This window comes from Cebus imitator, unplaced genomic scaffold, assembly GCF_001604975.1.
Source record: "Cebus imitator isolate Cc_AM_T3 unplaced genomic scaffold, Cebus_imitator-1.0 Scaffold39, whole genome shotgun sequence".
NCBI lineage: Eukaryota > Metazoa > Chordata > Mammalia > Primates > Cebidae > Cebus > Cebus imitator.
Window position 1 is genome coordinate 2,674,936 of NW_016107354.1, and position 23,293 is coordinate 2,698,228.

Genomic DNA, 23,293 nt, shown 5'->3' on the forward strand with positions numbered 1-23,293 from the left:
ATAAAGAAAGTCGCCGGATGCAGCGTTGTAAAGCTTAGGAAGTTACTTTTGAAAAGTACAAGCGGCAGGGATGAGTGAACTTAGTTTCTGAAGTGACTTGGAGAAGACCGTGCTAGAGTATATTATGAACTCTGTAATTATCCTTCTCTGCTACGCTAAAGGTTTTCCTCTCCCAACAGTAAGGCAGATTTCGATTAGAGTGAGAGCCGGGAACTTTTATAAAAGTGAAAGGGAAGAGGGGAAGAATGGCAGGCTGGGAATCTGCCCTGGAGACGCGTCCGCCGCGCTCGAGAGCAAGAATCTGAATCACCAGAAAGGAAACTTCTCTTCCCCACGCCTGCAGACTTCCGCGAGTCCAGGAGCACTCAACGCAGCCGCCCGCGTCTCAATGTCCCAAATTAGGGAAACTGAGGCACCGCAGGCGCGCCGGGCGCAACCGTGACCTCGGCGCCCGCCTCCTGGAAGGAACCCAGGTTTTCAGACTTCTTCGCGCGAGCGCACGGACTTCCCAGCCGCGCTGCTCCCGTCCGCCCCGCCCCACCCCGGCTCCGGACAAAGCCCGGAGCCCGCGTCGGGAGACGGAGGGCGGCTTCCGCGCGCGCCGTGCTCCCCCGTGGGCGCGAGACTCCGCCCGCTGCCAAGAGCCCGCGCCCCAACGACGAAGCGGCCGCGCCGAGCCCGCCCCGATTCCCCATGACGTCACCGGCGGCGGCAGGCCCCGCCTCCGGCCCCGGGCGGCAGGCCGCATGACGTCACCGAGGCCCCACCCCTCCGGAGCGAGTTCGGTCCTGGCGTTCATTTCATTCCTGTCCTCATTCCGAACATTCTTAGCATCGCTCGCGCCGCACCGCGCCGCCCGAGCCGAGCCGAGCCTCTGCTGCCGCCGTCGCGGCCCCGCCGCCCGCCGCGGGCGCCCACCAAGCACTTTGCAGACTCGCTTCCACCCTGCGGGCCATTCCGCGCGGCGGGGCCCGGGCCCGGGGCGGCCGCGTCCAGGGACAGGCCATGCAGTGACGCCCCCCCACCCCTCCACCTTTGCCCGGAGCGCGGGCAACAGCCCAGCGCGCCCAGCCGGCCCCGGGGCAGGAGCGGTGCTAGGCAGGGGTGGGGTGGCCGGGCCCGGGGACCGGGAGCCGGGGAGGGAGCCGGGCACCGAGCAGAGGGCGGGGGAAGCGGCGCTGAAGTTTGCCTTGGACTCGCCGGGCGTTGCGGCGGCTCCCTGGGCCGAGGTAAGTTGGCGCGCGGGGCGGATGCCGGGGTGCGGGGGGCGCACGGGGCCGCGGGCTGCGGGGGGCCGGCGGCGCGTCCCGCTCGGGCGGCTCTTTCTTTGCGGGCTCTGCTTTGTGTGCGGCGGCGGGCGGGCACGCGGAGGGCCTCGGCCGGGCCCCCGCACCCGCCTCCCCGCGCCCCCTGCGAGGTGAGCGGCCGGGCGCCGCCGCGCGACTTGCCAGGACGCCAAGTTGGGCCGCGCGTTGGGAGCCCGCGCGGCAACAGGCGGCCCCCGGCGGCCGCCCTGGAGGCGCCCGGCCGACTACGCCGCGCCCCCCGCGCGCCCCCTCTCCCGCCGCCTGCACGCGCGCACACGAACACACCCTCGGGCGCCTTGCACGGGGTGCGCGGTGGAGCCAGAAGTTCGGAATGAACGCGGGCGGGCAGAGCCGCCGCCTCGGAGCCCGGAGCCGGCCCGGACCCCCCCTAGTTTCGCCGCCGCCTCCCGGCGCCAGGGACCCCCGAGGCGGGCCCGGGTCTGCGCCAACTTGTGCCGCTGGCGGGGGGTTCGCTCCTTCGTCCCAAAGATGAAAAATGGCACGGTCGTCTTTGCAGCTTCTCCAGGACTGTTGCTGCCGCCGCCGCCGCCGCTTCATTGCACATTCAAGTGGAAAATTTTCAGGAGTCAGCAGAAACATTGTGTCCAAAAAAGACTGAGTCGCAGTTACCACCAAACCCAGGAGGAGACTCTCCCTGGAAAACTTCCCTTCCCTTTCGGTAGGAAATACTGGGGGATTTGTTTATTGGAAGAGAAATGATCCCCAGGAGGGGAGAAAATCTGGGTACATTTCTAGTCTTTGTTCGTAACAGCAACACTTGTTTTCAAAAGTCCAGAAGCCTGCTTTAAAGAAAGTTCAACTTCTATGACTTTTCTTTCTTTCTTTTTTTTTTTTTTTGAAAAATAACGTTTGTATTAAAAAAAATCAAAGCAATATTTTTAATGAGTCGAAAACAATGAGGGCTCACACCTCCTTTATCTTCTCATGAAAGTAAATGAAATCCAGATCAGAATTTTGTTTGCTTTTAAATTCTCTTTCTTAAAAAAGATTTATTTAAAGTTGGATAGTGTCACTGTATAAAAATATTTATGAAACAATGAAATACCAGCCACCAGCGTTTCTCAGGTGGCTTGTTAACTTCTTAGAAGCAAGTGGCTTCCTGTGATTTGCAGAAATGAAAATTGACCTCAGTGAGCCCTGGAAACTTAGAGACAGATGATGTTCCAGGAGCAGGGAATGAAAAAAGGCCATGTTTAAAAACAGTACCTTGGAAGGAGCCCAGGTCTTGGGACAGAAAGGTCTGTTAAGCCTGCCACATTTCAAAATAGTAAAAAGAAGTCTTAAAAACACTACACGTATTGCAAAGGAGCAGAACACTGTCAGTTCACAACAACCACAGGTTTCTTTCTCCCCACCTGCCACCTTCATTGTTTTTGGAAGTTCAGGTGGTCTGATGGTTTGGGGTGCGCTGGGTGCCTCCAGTGGTTACCTGAGTAGACACATTCCTCCCTTCGGGGAGATGTGATCCACTGTGTTGTCATAGCCAGGAGTGGGCTCCTTTCTCTGCTTCTCTGAGGCACCGATTGGGGAACAGTGTTGAGGCTGTGCCCGGTGCTTCACCCTTTCCCGGTTCGGTTTGTGCTCCCCTTCTGTAAACAGCAGGGTCTTTGGGCCCAAGCATATCTCAGTGTTTATAAGGGCCAGACTTAAATCCAACTTACTTACAAATCTTTTCCTCTTTAGAAGGAAATAGTAGAACTAATTACAAAGTGACTCAGGAAAGACAAATGGATTCGTTGAATCTCTGTCAGGAGTAAGGTTTTGAATTGTTGAATATTTCTTGGGGAAAGGCTTATTTTTCTAATCTCACTGTTTCCATAAATGGTCGCAGATATTTTTGTTTATTGTTTCTTTGTATGTGCAGCTCTGTGTTGAACTCTCAGGTTTCAGGTTTTAAACAGTTACCAATTCTTTTATTTATTGTTGGTATAAAAAATGAACTGATAAGTTATATCCATTATAGGTTCTTGCTGATGGTATCAAAGTGCTAATGTAGACTTTTATTTTTACTTTAATGGTAAATATTATTTGATCTGCAGTTTTAGGGGAATATTAGAACTTTATTTTTAAACAAGTCTGAAACAAAACCAGTATAACACATTGCCTTGACAATGGGAGTAAAGAAAATTATAGGAAAGAATCTTTGTGTAAATTCCTCCTCTGTGTGATCCTTTATAAAGTAATGAACTCCAGGGAACATGCCTGAGAGAGATTATTGGAGGGTTGGAGGGTTTTTTTCTTTTCTTTTCCCAAAACAAAAACCAGGACTCACCATGACATATACTTAATGAAATTTAATTTAAAGGGAGAGGACATCCCAATTTAGTTTGAGCCAGAGTGATAGGAATTTCTCACTGAGAGGCTTTTCCTTGCCTTGCGGTACAATGTGTGCCCAGGCCCCAGCAGCAAACTAATTACACATAAAGGCTGGTTTGGGAGGGCAGCCTGGGGGGAGTGGGCTTCTTCCTCCCCTTCCCATTTCCTCTTTTCCTCCCACTTACTTTGTACAGCAGGAATTATATATTGGTATATTCACTTGGGAGACTGGAGTCCCCTTTTATTTAGAAAAAGAACAAATAAGTCATAAGGAAAAAGATGTTCGAGTTTTTTTCCCCTGCTTAAGCTCCAGCAATTTATAAGCAATTTTGTGTTTTGTTGGTTCTCACAATACAGAGCAGCAATTCTGAGGGCATTTCTTAACGGGAACATTTGGGAAGAATATACTTGTATCATTGGTGTTTAGATCATATTTGTCATTACGTTTTCAGCAGAAAAGTATGTAACGTGAGCAGTTTAAAGCATGTAGATCCCAAATGTTAGATAGACATTTGAAGAAATGAGCTGTGCCATTTACAATATTTTAAGGTTGGATGCTTCAGAAATGGATTGATCTTTCATACATGGTGGTCATACAAGAGCCTGGGCATTTGGGGATTACTATTCTCTCTAATCTCGTATGTTATGTGTTAATTGTGAGCATAATTATGCTGTCTACAAATGAAAATTGTGGTGTCTTATTCAAAAGGTTGGTGCAAATAACTGTGTGTATGATGTGGTGGACCTAAAAATGACTGTATTACATACAAACAGTAGGTGGATAATACTTTTAAGCTCTGTTTTAGGCACTTTTTCTTGTACCTAGTAAGGAGACTGTGAAAGGGAAAATTAAATAAATATGAAAGCCATGTTTAGAGGTTGAATCTGTTTAGTGATAAAACTTTAGGATCTGTGTTCTCCAAAGATTGAAAAATGTGGCCAAAACAAGTGTCCAGATTTCTCTGTAGAACTGCAAGAAAATCCAAGCAAACCTTTTTGTTGTTCAGTGCGAGCATTACAGCTTCCCCTTTGAAGTTCGGTGACTGGAACTGCAAACTGCTAATGTCCAACTTCTGAACCCAGGCAGAAATGTATATTGTAAGTTTATTCCCCTTGGACAAACCTGTGCTGTGCTTCTGGGCTACTTGGGGACTGATTGATGGCTGGCACAATCTTTTATAGCTTCATGGTGCTTTTTCTTATTTTATAATAAGGCATAGATATCCTTGTGGTATTAATATTTAAGTTGCATCTAGAGTTGAGTGTTTGAACCACATCAGTGATATATTTTCTTTCATATTCATAAAAGTCATAAAATCAGGTAATTCAAGTCTGTCCTAAGTACTTCATATTTCAGGATTGAGTTTCTTGACAGACACCTTATTTAGACCTTGTTTTACTGCAATTACTGTGTACATCTGAAATCAGGGAAGTTCTGGGGCTTCCCTCTTGGGATAGTTTTGTGGAATGCTAGTATATTTGGATCTATATTTGGAATGTTTTTCTGTGCGTTTTTATTTTGTTTTGTTTCAAAGCTGTGAACTCTTGAGTGTCCTCAGTCTGTAAGATTCTCATTATAAGCTTTGTGAATATTTGAATTTGGAATAGAAATGTGACCATTTTTTCAAATACATACCAGTTTTGTAGTAGTACAGAATAGGATAATTCTGAAATATGTATTTTATTTTAGTCAGAGCAAAAATGGGATGCCCTGATGGGTGGGTTTTTCAGGATTATGTTTCTTACAAGGGTAGGTTACTCTTAGCTTTTAAATTCTCTTTTGGTCCACTGACTTTTTGCATAGTTGAGAGGATTCTCGAAAAAAATAGTTTCCAATAGTCTGGGAGTCTTGGCTAACTGTGAAACTCACTGGTTTCTTTTCTGATTGGATAATGGTGGCAGTGGTGGTGGGGAGTAGGGGTTGGGTTCTTGTAAAAAGCTGCGTTTTTTCTACCTTTGTGGCAGGTCAAGGGAAGGCTGTGTTGTACTCGCTGCACTCACCCTGCCCCCCACCCTTGTTTGAAACTGATCTTTACTATCCTGATGCAATGCTTTCTACCCTTTTTCATGATTCACATTTGTTTTGAAGCCTCTGTCCTAGGATTTCATTAACAGTTTTAATTTGAAGGCATGGTACCCTGGAAAATAGGTTTAAAAGAAAAAGCTGGCTTATTGATGAGCAAGTTAAGCATCCATCATCTCTAGTGGGGAACTCTGGTTGCTTTTAGGCATCTGACAGGTTTAGATGTATGTGTAAAAGTAACTGAAACACTCTTGACTGGGAATATACAACACTGTTGTTCTTACTGATACATAAACTGAAAAACTGCCGCTAATGGTGGGAAATGTTAATTATGTGAGAACATATTGAACTTATATTCTCTGGCATGAACTTTTCTTTAAAAAAAATGCATCAACTGTGCTTTTTTTTTTTTTTTTTNTAAAAAAAATGCATCAACTGTGCTTTTTTTTTTTTTTTTTTAAAATAGGCACAGCTTTCTAATTATCATAATTCAGTTCAGCTCTGCTCTTGGATGGTGTTCAAGTGCAATCTCAATTTAACTTGAAAGGGGATTTTTTTTTTTTAAAGTTGGAATGTTTAAGAAAATTTGAAAAGTTCATCCAAGAATGTTGTCTGCTTAGATGTGAGTAAATCTAGGGGAATGAAATGAGTGCCTTTCTGTAACAGTTCAATAGATCTGAATATTAAGAAAGAGACTTTGTTTTTTTTTTTGCTTTGCTCTATATCTAGGTACTTTTGTATAACCTGATGCTACACACTGCTGAGTTCTCTTTGAAAACTAGTGCTTTTCTAATATATAGCAAACTAAATAAATGAATATTTTATTACCATTTGCAAAGATAGGAAAGTCTTTTAAGAGAGTAGAAAGAAATACAGAATTGTTACGAATTTGACGGAAATCACTGTTAAGTCTTTTATACCAACCAAACCTTTAGAAGGTAATTGCTTTATCTGGTCTTTCTTTACTCTGTGACTTGATGGCATTTTGTGAAGGGAGTCACCTTTGACAGAGTTCATCTCAGTGTCTGTATCCCTTAATTATTCTCTGACTTTAATAGCTTTTCAAAGAAAAAAAAACTAAAGTCCAAGCGCTGAATCCTGCGGGAATCGATTTTAATTGTAAGAAAGAACAACTTAGATGGGCCTTCTGACTTTTGTCCAGTCTGACTCTTCTGCTGAAATGCAGAGAGCCTGCGGAAACCAAATGACTTCATTTGCTCTGGCACTTAAGAACCGAATTCACTTCCGTGGTGGTGAAATAAAAGGAGCCAAGTGTTTTAAATAGCCACTCCCCGAGGCCCGCCCGCCCGAGCCTGTTGAGAAAAGCGCATTGTCTGCTTGCAGCTCTAGCTGGGAGCCTGCCTGCCTCGCCCTCCCCCACCAGGCAGCTCCATTTCTGAAGTTGACATCTGGTTTTCTCTCTGTTCACCTGATCTGTCCCCATACACGCGCTCACATGCGGCATGCATGCATGCATTCTGCAGGTAACAGGGATTTGTGACATTAAGTATGTGTGTGTTTCAAATCCCTACTGGGATAGGGGAGGCACAGAGTTAATGGCACAAAATAAAATGTAAACACAGTAGCTGCCCCACATGCCGCCGCTGCTGGGTTCCTGTCCAATGGTGCTTTCTGGGTAGGCGTGCCTATTGTTATGGCAGCAACAGGCAGCAGAACTTGGGGCACCATATGGCGGATGTGGGCCTCAGATAAGCTGTCTGGTAATTTAGCTTATCAATAGCATTTTGATATGCTTCATTTTCAGATCACCCATTACTGTGGCTGGGGGTGTCTTGGGGGCTAACTGATTCTGAAACCATTGTGAGCGGATGCTTCCTTTGGTGGAATCTCTTTCAATCCTTTTTCCCTGGCTGCCTTTTCATCTCAAAGCCTTTGAGAGACAATGCTGGTTAGAGTTAGAAAGAGCTCCATTAGCAGAAGGAACCATCAGCCCCATCTTGAAATCCGCGCACTTAGAAGACCTTGTCGTGTATTGTCATTGAGAGAAAACCAGAAAACAGTTACTTAGTAGCATTTCATATTATCTGAGCCAAGAAATTCTATTAATTCAAAGTTGCTTTTGCTTTAAATATTGAAGAGGTAAGTTTGATACTGTTTTTTAATTTTGATGAAAGATTTCTAGTTTTGTTATGCATTCAGAATACCTCTGTAATTTCCTTTCACCTTTAGATTTTACTTTAGCTGTAAAGTGCAAAAATTATTACCATTTATATAACTTGAAATCAAGGAATGTGCCATTTGTAATTCATAGACAAGAAGCAGCTTCCTTCGTGCCTAGAAATTGTGAAAGTGGAAAATGCTTCCAGAACACCACTCAAGTGTCCAGTGAAGCTGAAGCAAAACTAAAATCTCCCCTACTGATGAATTGGCAGGGGAACTCTTGCCTTAGCTGGAGCCAGCTCAGGGATTCTGCACTTAGTAGGTGGCTCAGTGGAAGTGTGATGGTATGCATGACCATGTGCTCACCACCCCATCACCCTCATTCAGCAAATACTTGTGTCCCTGAGGTTGTCTGCCTATCTCCTGTCTTCCCCTGCCTGCATGTTCTCACTCACCTTTCCAGGCCTTGCACCTTTTCTTACATTTTGCCTTTTGGGTTTGTAATTCAGGGCACCTGGATCCATTGACGTGGCTAATTCAGGATGATTCTGACTAGAACGCAGGTCAGCCTCTTTTTTGTTCCTGCTTCAGGGAAGCTTCTGCCACATCAGTGGTTCCCACCTTGGCATGTGCACTGCAGCCTCTATGGAGCTTTTACAGCCTGGGCACCACCTGTGGAGGCTTAGGTGGTTGTGGTAGGTGTGGTGTGTCTGTATTTCTGAAAGGCCCCATCATAGCATCTGCTTCTGGCTAGGAACCATTGCTCTAGGTATTCTAATTTTTATCTGCAGATAGAATCAGGTTAAATTTGGCCGTTTCTTCTAACTCTGAATGTGATTTTTCTCCCTCTATATTTGTGAGGCGCAGTGTACCTAGGAACACAGGCTGAATCTACGGAATTCACTAAGATGTTCTTCATTGGTTTTAAAGATAAGCCTGCACAAAACTGAGGTATCACCATTTTATTCAGGGGAAGCAATAAAGTGAACCAGAACCACCTTGTCTGTGCTTGGCATTCATCTGTTACTCATCCCTTGGGAGTATAGTTGTTTCCAGATGTGATTGTAGAGGTGTGCGTCATGCCATCTGGTGAGGGGCTTGAGAATGGACTTCTGTTGACTGCTTGCAGAGGTTTTGCTTTCTGAGTAGCAGGGATGCTCCTAGAGCTCCTTGGGTGGTATGCCTGGTGTTGGAAAATGAGGGGATAAGAAGGATGATCCCGATGGCTTTCTGGAGATGAACTGTGGGTAAACCACCATGCTTTTCATTCTTTCCTTCCTTTTCTCTTTCCTTGACCTTGGGCACTTTGGAATCCAGATACTCCTGGTTTTCATGGAGCTGCTACCTGTCACTGAACATTTAAACATTTATGGGTGCTACTGTGTGCCATGGATTTAGTGATTAGGAAAGGTGGCCAATGAACAGTGATCGGTAAAATTCCCCTGCCCAGCAAAATTTAGCAAGGAAAACAGGCATGTACAGAGGTCATTGCAATCCAGTAGGGAAGTTGTATGTATGGTATTTTGTAAATTCCAAGGAGCACATTTTTAACATACTTGAACATTTTTGAAATTGGGACGTGTTTGACAATCATGGCTGGCCAGGTGGTGGTCATGACTCTTGATGTTGCATACACTCACCAAAGCCTGTAGAGCGAATGCAGTGGAGAGGAAGAAAATCCCGCAGTCAGTAGTGAGCATTCTTAAGAATACCCTTGTTGTTAAAGAGGGTGATACTGTATGGACACTGGTCACTCTGAGAGGTTACTCTAGTTATATGTTACCCAATTTATTTAGCTTATGTTTTCCTTTTTATGTATGCACAAGATTGATAAAGGGTAAAAAGTTGTTTGTTTGTTTGTTCCCCCCCCCCCCCAATAGAGAGTTTCTCTCTTGTTGCCCAGGCTGGAGTACTATGGCGTGATCTCAGCTCACGGCAACCTCCGCCTCCTGGGTTCAAGCGATTCTGCTGCCTCAGCCTCCCAAGTTGCTGGGGTTACAGGCATGTGCCACCACACCTGGCTAAGATTTATATTTTTAGTAGAGATGGCGTTTCTCCATGTTGGTCAGGCTGGTCTTGAACTCCTGACCTCAGGTGATGCAGCCGCTGTGGCCTCCCAAAGTGTTGGGATTACAGGCGTGAGCCACCATGCCCTGCTAAAAAGTTTCAATATGTATAAAATAGTATTTCTAAGTGATAAGCATTGTAACATCATTTGTTTCACAATAGTAAGTCTGAAATAAAATCCTGCTGCATGGTACCATCAGTGGTGTCTTAGGGTTACAGAAATGTTGAAACAACATGTTTGCATCTCTAGTCCTAAGGATCTGGGAGTTGCACGTTATTGATGGTGGTTGCCTTGAGGGTTGCATTGAGGGAGTCGGGTTTCTTACATGTTTATATATTTTTAGAAGTATGGATTTCCTTAGGTAACATCAGAATAAAGGGGAAACAAACTCAATGGGGTAAGGGCCCATGATACATCCGAAGAGCTATGTTACCCTGTGTTAGGAACCAATGAGGGCTTTGCAGAGGAAGGGATGTTGGAGTTGGGCTTTGAAGGAACAGGGGGATTTTTTCCAGATGTCATTTTGGGGGGTGAGTTGGGACTAGGTGGTTAGAAAATAAGCAAACGCTGTGAAAAAGTCTCCTGGCTAGTGAACTTAACCTTCACATGTTGATAAGGTTTGTTGCCAGTAAGGGGCTTCTACAGATTTGAAACTTGGCTATGAAGAATTGAACAGAGTAAGAGGGAGTGGGGAACTGATTGACATACACACTGGGCTGTTTCCTGATTTTGGTTTGGATGAAGGAGACAGAATAATCTGGGTTCACAGATTTGGAGTTGGACACACCTTGGCTAAGCTACTTGCTAGTGTGGCATTGGACCAATTTTACTTGTTCTCTGCAAGCCTCAGTGCCCCCGTCTATAAATTTCAATTGTATGCCTACCATATACCCGACACATGGTATGGTAAATGCTCAGTAAATAGCAACTTCAAATGTTATGTTGCATAACAGATCTTTAAGGATTTTCTGCCAAGTCACCCTGGACAGTGACCCTTGAGGAACACCCAAGGCTGAGGCATTTGCTTAAAAGAGCCAGATTCCTGGTCTCAGGCAAACAGATTGAAATCTAGGAGAGGCTGAGGCAAGCCTATAAAGTCCTTGACCATTAATCGCTTTGAACCACACTTCCCTTATTCATAAAGTGGAGGAAATCCATCAGTAAATACATAACGTTTGAGGTCATTCGCTACCCGGTACGAATTAAATGGAAGTGCTTCAAAAACTGGATGGCATGGTGCAACTTCATTTGTCTAAAAGAAAAACTTCTTCCTTAGGTTCCTGCTTGAAAGTCATACTCCCTGGTCTGGCGTGGTGGCTCACGCCTGTAATCCCAGCACTTTGGGAGGCCAAGGTGGGTGGATCACGAGGTCAGGAGATCAAGACCAGCTTGGCCAAGATGGTGAAACCCTGTCTCCACTAAAAATACAAAAATTATCTGGGCCTGGTGGTGGGTGCCTGTAATCCCAACTACTTGGGAGGCTGAAGTAGAGAATTGCCTGAAATATGGGAGGTGGAGGTTGCAGTGAGCTGAGCGCCACTGCACTTCAGGCTGGGCGACTGAGCGAGACTCTGTCTCAAAAAAAAAAAAAAAAAAAAAAAAAAAGGAAGTCATACTCCTAACACTGGGTTAAGTTGTAAAAGTTCTTTTGTAAATGGTTGAATGGAACTCATCTTTTCATAGCAAAACAATGCTTAGGGCATTCTGGTAAAACCATTGCATAATCCCCCCTGGGGTGCTGAGGGCATCCGGCTTCAGGTGCGGAGAAGAAAGGTACTTTTGCTGCCCTTATTGCACCTCTTAATACCTGCTTAGGGCTAGCTACTTAACTTCTTTGTGTCTAGTTTCCCCATCTGGAAAATGGGGATGATGTTATCTCTAGCTGGAAGAGTTGGAGTAAAGTTTAGATTAGGTAAGTGCTAGCTCGTGGGCTAGAGCTGCAGGTCCGGCTGCTGTTAAAACCCAGGCCATTCTGTTTCTCCCGGTACTTCGAGCTCCAGAGTTAAATCTTTGCCCCTTTCCTAGGATTCGCTTCCTCTGGGCCTTAAATATGACTCAGAACAGTAATTCACACTCCTATAAATGAATGATTGTCCATCGGTTTAGTCAGTGTATTTGCATATTTAAGAGGATGTGGGTGAACTCCAGTTCAGTGTCCAATTCCTGTGCAGTGTTGAACTCCAGTTCAGTGTCTAACTCCAGGTACTTCCTGGATAGATGAGCTGAGTTCCTTCTGGAAGCTGGCGATAGAACCTTGTGTTTTCAAAGTTAGCTTCCTTAAGCTGGCCCAGCTCTGCTCACATTCCCAGCTACACTTCAGGGTGTGTCAGTGTCCCTGTGTTTTTAGATCTGGGCCACTCCCGGTCACTGGTCTGAGCAGTTAAGATTGCTTTGTGTGAGCCTGGGCCAGGGACCACCTGCATTTTATTGACATCTTTTCCTGTTGTCTCTCAAGCAGTGTATGTAGAAGTGTGTGTTAATTAATCCGGTTTCCCAGTCTTTAAAAAAAATTAAGAATTGTTGAGGGAGGAGAGTAGTTTGGTTGGGGAGAAAGATTTAGAGGCAGACAGGCTGACAGTGGATGAGGGGGAAAAGATAGACTTAAAAGCACTTATTCACAAACCTGGGAGTCTACTACAAGTACTGAATGACATATTTAAAAGGGCGAATTTTGTGGAATGTGAATCATACCTCATAAAGAAATAAAACTCTGGATCAGATCACCACAGTCATGCCCACCACGGTATCCTCAGCACTCTGACTGTCCTGTTTTTCGGTCGTCGAGTGATTAAAAACTGATAATCAGACCTAATAAGAGTTGACGTTTCTACTAGTTTGTTAAGGGAGAAGTCAGGAAAAAACATATAGTTCCTTTTAAAGATTAAACAGTAGTAGTATTTAAAGGAAGATTTTTTTACCTTAGAAAGAATGTTTCAATAGTGTGGAATGCTGTGCTCCCTAATGATAACTGCTCACCATGTTAACCCATCCTTATGGATCATACTTTTAAACAATCCAGGAACTAAGTCATAAAGGATAAAGTGGGAGATAATGAGGAGGAGACACCTGAAGGCAGGGTGGCCACAAATCAGTCGCTAAATCTGATTTGCAGATTGACTTAAGAAGGGGGAAAAATGGACTCAGAGTCAGGTTAATGTGTACCTCAAGTTTCAGGTTCTGCTCTGGCTGGGTTTTTTCTTAGTTTTCACTTGATCTTCCTTGTTCCTGTGTCCCTTCACCAGATCCTGGCTGCCGTCCTCATGGTTACTGTTCGTGGCAGTTTTCCTCATTTGTATTTTCTGCAGGGCAGCCTTTATGGTTCCCCATGGCTGTGTATTTGTTTGCCTGGTATAGTCCTGGTTTATGTTGCTTGTCTTGGCATAATCCTTTCCCCTCTTTTACTTACAAAATGTCTCAGTTTGGATGATAAATTATACGGCTATTGTACTAATAAGAAACTGCCAGGGAAACTGGGAGACTAGACTTTAAGCAGAATGGAGATCCCGGGGAAGGAGGGCTTTGTGGTGTTCTGGGTATTGAGCTCATAACTATTACTTTTGAAGGATTGTCCCAGGCCATTTCTGAGGCCAGAGCTACAATAGAGAGGAATTTCAGGAAACAACTTTCGCTTCAGACCTGTGCTACTGCAACCAAATTGTTTCAAACCTTGTTCTATTCTGTGAATCCATTCATAAGCACTTTTAAAAAAATAATTCTCATCATTCATAGGAATGATTCAGCATTGGTTCATTTCCTTTTAGACCAACAAAATTTAATTTAGAAATAATTTTTTTTTTTTTCCCAGTGATATTCTGAAAGGTTGGTTTGTACTGTATGAAATTGGGGGATTTCAGATTATGTTTTAGAACCTGTGGTCTTGGCACTCTTGACATTCTTAGGTTTCAAACTCACTTACCCTTGTTCTTTGGGAGACTGTGTAAGGATGTGCTATGATGCACCTATGGAGATAAGCCAGGGAAAATTGGGTGGAATTTTGGAAATTTTAAAAGAAATTTTAGTAATTTTAGAACTTTGCCTAAAACCAAAAATAATTGGAATGACACTGCTCAGTTCATGGTGCCTCTTTTGACACCACTGTTTATTTTGTGATGTGCCTTAGGCAGTATCTTCGGACAGGAGTGGAGGTGTTCGGTCCAGTAGTGTCTTTCAGCTCTAGCTGCAACAATGTCGTCTAGACTTTGCTGTTGAGAACTCTATTAGAGAACCGTGTTAACCTTGTTGGGGCGGTTCACTGGGAGAAGGCATTCGACGGTCCTCCAAGTGCGAGGGTCTTGGTCTCTCCACTTCCAGCTGGTGTGGAAGGAAGTCCTGCTTGGAAATCCTCTGCTGTGGCTCTTCCTGTGACCTTAGGTAAGTCACTTGAAAATCTTTGGTTTCTCTTTCTGACTAGATGATGCTGTACTACCTCTGGCCCTCTAGCTGTTTTTGTGCTGTGCTTTTGATTAAAGAGAAAATGTGTGAGCCCTCAGGCAGAAAGGTCCTGGAGCACTATTATCTTAGCATACCATCCATAACCCTCAGGCTCCTCTCTTAAAGCCAGGTTTTGCAGAGGAGGAGCAGTACTGCAGAGTTCACTTTTAGTTGTGCTAATTCTTGGACCTCTGTGGGAGACTTTGGATAGGAAGGGAAGGCTGACAGGCCAGGTTCTGTCTTATAAGATTTCCAGTTGTAGTTGAAGAAGGTGAAGCAGGAGCCATGGTGGCTCAGGCCAGTCGTGCTTGAGGAGGCTATGTGTTCGAGGCCTGCCTGGGCAACATAAAAACCTCTCACTCATTAACAAAAAGAAGGTGAAGCTCAGAGAAGTTGAGTGACCTACCCAACATCACACAGCTATACTTTGAAACCAGTTCTTTATCTTTGTGACTCTACAGCTGTCAGTCTAACAAAGGACTGCACATAAAATTCACCTATCAGGTTTTCTGGTGACCTTTGAATGGAGTTAACATAGATTGTGATATTGAAACAAAGGTAGGCTTCTCATTTAGTGCATTTGCCCCAGAAAAATGAGGACCCAATACTTTTGTTTTCTTGGTGGCTCATTTTACTCCCTCTTCCATACAAACATATGGAAGGTCTTGAACAGTTGGGTATGTCTCAGTTGAGCCTTTCAGAGGTTACTTGTGCTACCCCATTCACCTCTCTTCCCTGTGGTTTTAGTCTTCCAGGACTGTGGGGACCAGTATCCCTCACCCCTATGACTGGTTATACTCACCATTAAGAGAGAGAGGGCAGGACTCCTTGGGGCTCAGCTAATCCAAATTGCTCTCTAGGTGGGTTTGGGGGTAGTGGGGACTGCTGTAGTTTGGAAGCTTGGAACTGGACCTGCCAGTTTATCTGGTTTTGCTTTGGAATGTGCTGTGTTGGCAGGCAGGCAGAATAAGTTAGCCCCCTTCACCACCCTGAAGGCCTGGATATGGAAGTAGCCTCATGCTGGGGGATAGGGTTTAGGCAGATGACCTTGAGTTCACTTTTTGATAATGGGAGTGCTTGGGAACTGGCCGAGATGGGGTGAATTTGTCTCCTTTCACCCAGGTGGCCAGCTTAGCCCCATGATAGGTGATGGGGCAGCAGGCAGAAGACAGCTGTGCTTGCCCAGAGCCCTTCATAATGAGGCCTCTGAAAAAAGACACTGGGGCTTTGAAATGAGGTCGTTTACAGGGTTGATATCCATCTCTTTGAGACCTTGGTTGGTTTTTGGTGGGAGGGAGTGGGCTGGTTAGTAGGATCTTTTCCTCCTATACATCTACCTATTTCTGGTGTCTCTCAGCTAAAAGGTGTGTGATCACTGATTGCCAGTTTTTAGGACTCTGTGCCCCTGTCTTCCCCCCTTCTCAACTCACTTACACCTTCTTAGTCTTCCTGCATTTCTTAAATTCTTCCTGGGTACTTCTGTTGGGTGTTTTGGTGTTGCCCTAGCTGCGAAGTTCTCACTAGTGCTTGGTGTATTTAACAAAGTAGCCTGAAAGCATAGCTTTGAGGTCAGATCCTGGTTGCAGCCCCAGTTCTGCCTGTTGGCTGTGTGATTCTGAGTAAGTGATTTACTCTCTCTGGGCTTCTTGTTTCCTCCTCTGCAAAGTGGGGAAAATAATAGTACTTCTCCATGTGTGAGTTTAAATGAAATATAGCGAATGACCCACTGCCAGCCTCTCTATTGGTTCCCCCAACCCACTGAGAAGTGTCCTGCTTCCTCTGCTCTCCAGTTCTCAGTTCAAGGTCCTGAGAGGTTTTCCTCCCAACTAACATGAGCAGGTCTGACAAGGGGTCATTTATTTGCCTTTTCATTTTTCTCCTTCAGGTTTAACTTTGCCCCAGCTTCCCCTCTTGCTGGATTTCCAGCTTTTTTTTTTTTTTAATTTTCAGGCAGTTTCCCTTTTGTTTCACATTTTCTTTTGTTTCTCCCGCCTCCCTGGAAAACACACATCCACCCTTCCCTCCTCCACTTTTCACCCTGTCTCCTCTGCTCTTATCTCTTTAAGGTCTCAGAGACTCTACCCCTGCAGTTGACTACGTTTCACCAAAAATGGTCATCAGAAAAGTACCACTTCTGCTCTCTTTCACACTGAATTGAATTGTTGGCTTATAGAGTTCCCAGAACTCTTAGCAGTTGTTACTATTTTGGAATAACATAACTCATTCTCATCCGCATTATGCGAATGAACTTCTGGAATGACACGCAGTGCCTTCACTTGACTTATCTGTTTGACCTTGGTCAACCTCTTTATCCTTCTGAACCCCAGTTTCCTAGCCTGTGAAATGGACATAGTTGTGCCTTCCTTACGGGTTATAGTGCAGGTTCTTTGAGGATGAGCACAGCACTGCCTTGTAGAGACGTGTCTCCTAAATGTTAGCTGCTGCTGCTAATTATTTTAACTACCATCATCCAGCAGCTGTGAAGTAGAGTACCAGGTACCTCTTCCATAGCATCCGTCTTTCTTTTTGAAGGAGGGGTTCAGGAGCAGAATCTTTATTTTTATTTCAGATTTTCAGTGTCTTTGCTGTGGGAAGATTTGGCACAGTAAAGGGCAATGAACCCCTGTTTACCCATTATCACCCAGCAGCAATAGTCACCCCGTGGCTATTCTTGTAAACTCCTGGCTCCTTTCCTAACAGATTATTTGGAAGCAGTCCTAGGTGTCATACCATTTCATCTCTAAATCAGTGTTTATTTTAAAAATATGACTCTGTCTTTCAAAAAACACTACAATATCATGATCATACCAGTGCTTTAATAATTTCTTAATGTCAAATATCTAGTCACTGTTCAGATTTTCTTGATTGTCTCATAAATGTTTTTTTTTTTTTTGAGACGGAGTTTCGCTCTTATTACCCAGGCTGGAGTGCAATGGCGCGATCTCAGCTCACTGCAACCTCCGCCTCCTGGGTACAGGCAATTCTCCTGCCTCAGCCTCCTGAGCAGCTGGGATTACAGGCACGCACCACCATGCCCAGCTAATTTTTTGTATTTTTAGTAGAGACGGGGTTTCACAACGGGCATGAGCCACCGCGCCCGGCCTCATAAATGTTTTTTCATAGATGGTTTGTTCAGATGAGGGTCTAAAACCAGATCAACAGGTTATATTTGGTTGCTGTATTTCTTAAAACTTATAAATCTCATCCCTGCCTTTCTCGTAATTGATTTGTTGCAAAAGCCCCCGTGTTTCTCTTGTAGGCTTCCTTGTTCTGGATTTTGCAGTTGTATCTCCATGGTGCTGTGTATTCTATCCTCTTATTCTCTTTATTTTCTATAAATGGGAATTTAGGTGTCAAAATTTGATCCAATTCAAGTTATTTTTATTTTTATTTTTTGATGCTAAATTTCATAGCTAGTATTCTACCAGAAGGCACACATGTACAGTTGTCACTTTCTGTGATGTTAGTATTGCTGACTGATGATCTCTTCCTGTATCTATCATTTCATGTAGTTTTTGCAAACTGGTGGTGCTCTGTGATAGTCTAGTTCTCTCTTTTTTTTTTTGAGAGAGGTCTCGGCCAGGTGCGGTGGCACACGCCTGTAATCCAGCACTTTGGGAGGCCAAGGCGGGCGGATCATGAGGTCAAGAGATCGAGACCATCCTGGCCAACATGGTGAAACCCCGTCTCTAAAAAAAAAAAAAATAGAGAGAGGTCTCACTTGGTCACCCAGGCTAGAGTGCAGTGGTGGTATCTTGGCTTGCTGTAGCCTTGACTTTCCAGGCTCAGGTGATCCTCTCACCTCAGTCTCCTAAATAGCTGGAACTGTCGTGTGCCACCACACCTGGCTAGTTTTTTTGTTTTTTTGTAGAGACAAAGTTTCATTGCCCAGGCTGGTCTGGAACTCTGGGCTCAAGCAATCTGCTTGCTTCCTGAAGTGCTGAGATTATAGGCATGAGCCATCCCACCCTACCCATTCCTTTTATGGAGAAGCTTTCTCTTATCAACTCTATGGTTAACCTAGCATATAGTTTGTAAAGGAAAGATAGTTTATTGATTGCATAGCGTTAGGTAATCACTGATTGTAAATTACTGGATGCATTTCAGTCCTTTGCAGTTCCTCCTCTTATGCTCGAATTGTTTCATCTTCAGCCAGCAGAAATTTCTTTAGTTGGCTCCTGTGTCCTTTTGATGTGATCCTGTTAATAGTCTTTGATAGTTTCCTTGCTGTCCAGTCTCTTGTATGTTCTGGGAGTTAGAATGAACCATTTCTGCAGAGTTTGGGTTCCTTTTAGCGGGAAATGGAATTTCTAGGCTGTGATGTGTGTGCTAAGTTCTCTGTTTTTTTCCTCCTCCCACTCCTTCAGTTGAATAATCTGCTCACCTTTGAAAATGGATCCCACCTGCCATGTCAACTCTAATCGTGGTAAAAGCTTTACTTGCACACTTGCTCTTGCCTGGCCTCTTTGGCTCCCATTTGCCACTTTCATGTTTGCACTTGTCACCTTGTCCTTTCCTCCCTTAAGAAAAAGACCAAACTGAAGAATTAGCATGGATGGTTTGTGGTTTCACTTTGGCCTCCTGAAGGCCAAAGCTCATGTTAATTTAGGCGTTACAGAAATCTTTAGTTATTGCCTTCATTCATGTCTACCTGATGGTTTGTTATGCTCCCTGTATACATAACCAGGATGTGAGAGATTCCTTATCTTATTACCACTGTGAGCCATTCAGGCTGCAAGCTATATTTTGATGATATTGTTGGGTGCATTTATACTCATCTGTTTCAATAAATATGTTAGTTGAATTAAGCTTTGTACTTCTTCTCCAAAGCATTTAAAACAGAATGTATTTAATGCCCTAGTCATTTAAAGAATTTATCACTAGTCTATTATTTTTATAAGCTTAAAAAAGTTAAAGGTTTGTAGTTTTAGGTAGATTTATGCATTGGACCCCTAGTTGTAACATAGGGGTTTTACTTCTGTGAGTCTCCGGTAGTAGGCCTGTAAGTCTAAGATGAGTGTTTTTTATTTAACAAGTCTGCTATTAAACTTATTTTTAGTATTATAATTTCTGTCTTTGCTTCTTAGAAATTATTTTATACCCATGTTGGTGCATCATAGACTATGCACTTAGGCCAACACTCCCCCGCCCCCCAGCAAAACAGGGCTCATTTTGAAGACAAGCTCTAATGCTTTCTTTAGAGGTTCCATTCAGACCTGGAGTTTTAGCGTCAGTAATACTTTTTTGTTTTGTTGGTGAAACAAAGCCGTATGCGTTCATAGTGCAGCCAACACAGCCTCACAGCAGCATGAGTGAATAGTCCTAAAATTATCATCATTCTCCACACCACTGAGAAATTAATCAGCATCCCGGCCTGGGAAATTTTAGATACACATTTAATGCCCCTCACCCACCCTCCGGCTTTTTTTTTCTTTTTAAAGCCGCAAGCTTCTTTTAATGGTTCCTCTGTATTAAGGAAAGTACAGTATTGTAGGGGTTTGTTCCCTCCCCTTTCCTCCGTGGGCACTGAGAGTAGGGGGAAGAGCCCGGTAATTCACAAGGCAGGCCTCTGTGCCCCGCGGTAAACTCAGTTTCACAAAGGGAATTTTCATTATGGTCCTGTGGCTCCCTAACATAGTGGAGGCTTCAGGAGGCAAGTGGTAAAAGCTACCAAAGAAAAAGCTGGACTGGAGCCACTGACGTCATGTCAGTAAATCTGCTGGAGGAGCCCAGCCATGTAGCGCCTGCCAGCCAGCCTCTGCACTTTGGCCTTGCCTGGTCAACTGTTCTTACTGCTTCCTCCACCCCCCACCCCACAGAACAGCCTGTGTTTTTTGTCTTCTTTTTCCCCTTTTCCCTCTGTGCAACTGGGCTGTCTTGAAACCTATAAAGGCTTATGAAAACCACTCCTACTGGTCCTGTGCTTAATGTCCTGTGTGGGGAGGGTGGGGAGAACCCAGCAATCCATGAGTGAGGGAGGCTTTAAAACTTTTTCTAGTGGGGACTTCTTTGTGATGAATGAATCCATGGGGAATGTCATGGAAAGCAGCCAGAGGTCCGAGCCCCTAGTGCTTAGTACTTTTAAAGAACTTTGCTTTTAAGTCCTGGACTGTGCACGTGTGTGCATGCGCACAGTAAAGTAGAGAGAAGGCCAGTCAGAACATGGGTGGAAATACAGAATTTCAGCCTTCTAGCAGAGGATGATTTAAGAGAATGAGTTCCAATGTGAGTCCTTTATTACCCATTACTCATTGGTCAACTCACTCTGAACTCTCCTGGTTTGCAACTGGAACAGTTAAATCTCAAGCTACATGCTTCTGTTAAGTCCTGGATATTTAGAGTCACAACCCCAGATGGGCCTGAATTAAAATATTGCTGAGCTAAATCTATTTTTACATCTAGGGGAATGACATCTAAAAATAAACCTTATCCCACCTGTTATCCACTTTTGGGAAGTTGAAACGCTGTTAAGTCGCAGCCGGCGGATTAAGCTTTGATGACGGCTTCCCATGTGATGCCTGCATTCCACTTTCCCTGCCGTTGGCATGATGTTTTCATTGTTTCAGTTAACTGTTGTACTCCTGTTTATTTTGCTGTGAATATTCATTTGCAAATAAGAGTGAAGCATAGATTCAGATTGGTTTTGATGTTCCTGAATCTTAGGATCAGAAGCATATTAAAAGCAGTATCTTATCCATGAATCATGAGATGAGTCAGTTCCTGAAACCACTACAAGCCTCATAGTTCTTGGCTACAAGCAAAGGCAGGAAATCCAGGCTTCAATAACTTCCTTTCCCAGTCCTGGCTATAGCCGCGTTGGTGGTTAGGTTCTGCTGCCTGCCTTTGTAAGCGGTAGGAAGATGTATGTCTGAGGAACAAAGGCACTTGAGTCAATTTACTGAAACTGTTTATAATTTGTGGTCTTGATCTGAATGTCAGGCTGCATTGGCACACCCTGCTCTGTTGTGCGGCCCGGCACAACTCGGCCAGGAAAGGCAGCAGGCTGAGTCCGGGGAAGTGCCCCGGCAAACACATGGCAGATGTTTCAAGGGGCTTTAGTGTTCAGTGAATCCTAAAACTTAGGAACATGCAAGCAGACACTAGGCAGAAAACTCTGGATTCCATATGTGTCGTTGAAGTATCGACTTCTTGTTTGTTCTCTGCTTGAGAGAAAAGAGAGAAAGGGGAGAGAAAAGGGAGAGAGACGAAAGAGCAAGCTAACACACTCGCCAGCCTGCCAAGCTCTGGCCTGTCTCTTGCTTTTCCTTGCAATTTACTTCCTTATATACAGGGTCTTTTTTTTTCCCCCTTTCTTTTTTTGGGTTTCTTTTGCAGCATTTCAGGCTAGTCTTTCTGACTTCAGAATCCATTTTATAACTGTTTTATTAATTATTTTAAAGACTAAGGAGAAACATGAAATTGTCTCCCAATATTGGGTCTGATTATTTTTCTCCTTTATGAGCAGTGCCCACTTTGTGTATGTACCCAAGTCAGAGCAGAGTCGGGTTGGTGTTTCTGTGTGAGGTTGGGACTCACTGTTGCTTTATGCTTTACTTGTGAATTTGTGAGCTTTTCGAATCTTGAAAAAAATTAAAATTGAGTGTGACTCATTTTCATTTATCAACTCTTACCTTCTTTTTCTACGTTACTTGGTGTTAGCTAGCTGTGGGATTTGAGAAAATGGGGCTGAAATGAGATCCCTTTCCCCCCTACTCTAGGTTTGTGTGGAGTTATTGGAAGTTCTGATAGAAGTCTAAAAATAGCATGGGTAGACAAACCCTGTGAAAAGACACTGATGAAGATGGAAAAAAAAAATTTGAGATGATGAGCAGTTAGATATCGATCCTGCCTTTTAAATTGAGCTTGTTTCCAATTCATAGCTGGTAATAGCTCAGAAAGGTCAAATTCTGTTTCAGCCTTTGTAAAGAATAAAATAAAAGCAAATGCAAAAGTTTGCCTGGCTTTTTAATCAAGTGTGGCTAATTCAGCTCACAGCCAGGCTGGCCAGTGCCATTTCGTTCTTTCTTGTCATTTGTATTTTGTGTTTGGGTAATTTTCTGTTGAACTTCAGGCCTCACTAAAAGGTTCTGATAAACTGTTGAGAAAGACGGGCTCATTTTGATTTTAGAGGCTTGACTGGGAGTCATAATTTCTGGCCGTGGCTCTCTGGATTTCAGGCTGGTACAAAAACTCCTCAGTCTTAGGTGAGTTTCTTTGGAAATCACTGTGAAAATATATTACTCTTATTAACATGTAAATAGTCACTGTCTAAACTTGGAAGAGATTTTTCCTTATGTTGAGAGAGGTACAAATCCAATTATTTTTATTTGTCCTTCATTGATCTGAGAGTTAACTTCTTTTTCATGTAGATTTCAGGCTGGGATTAGAGACTGAATCTTGAATTGCTCACCGTCTCAGAGACCAAGTTGTTCAGGGCCAGGGATTGATTCATTAATTAAAATCAATGTAAATGGATTTGTAAGCCTCCTGTAACAGATTATCCTATTAGCAACCACACAGAGCACAGCCCATGATCTGTGAGGAATGTTTGTTCCCTTAGGTGAAATGGACCCAGACTGATGGACTCTTTGGGGTTACTTTATGAAAAACCCAGTGGTTTTTGTAAGGAAGGGGCCTCATTTAATCTTTATGCTGAACATATATTTCCCATAGATGGCAAATTGTTTTATTTTCTGAGCCTGCCCCAGAAGGCATGAGTTCTGTTTGTGTGTTGTGTGAATTTTCACTGTGCTTGCATCTCCCACACTCTTGCATTCATGCTGTTCAGGACCTTGCCATATTTTAGCCAGGTTCTGCCCCCTTTCAGGTAAGATTCCTGCTGAGAGCTCTTTAAAGAAAAAAGGAGGAACCAGAAATACATTCCTATTTGATAGCAACAAAATGCTTCTTTTCTCCAACCCAAGCAGCCAACAAGCAAGCTACAAAGAAGACAGTTGCTTGTTATTTGAGGCTCTGGCTGTACAGCTGTGCCTCCTTAGAGTGGTA

The 23,293-nt window shown here is 44.1% G+C and overlaps 1 protein-coding gene across 3 annotated transcripts in view; it reads left to right on the plus strand.

Annotated features, from left to right (window-relative positions):
- Window positions 1-762: 762 nt before the first annotated feature.
- TEAD1 (TEA domain transcription factor 1) overlaps window positions 763-23,293 on the plus strand; it is a 273,150-nt gene continuing 250,619 nt past the window's right edge. For 2 of the 3 annotated variants that reach the window (XM_017525756.2, XM_017525760.2), the window contains exon 1: window positions 1,927-1,986. The gene's annotated coding sequence lies outside the window, so the exon portion shown is untranslated. Of the gene's footprint in view, window positions 1,230-1,926; window positions 1,987-23,293 lie in introns of those variants that run through there. The other variant, XM_017525759.1, reaches the window with a different exon arrangement.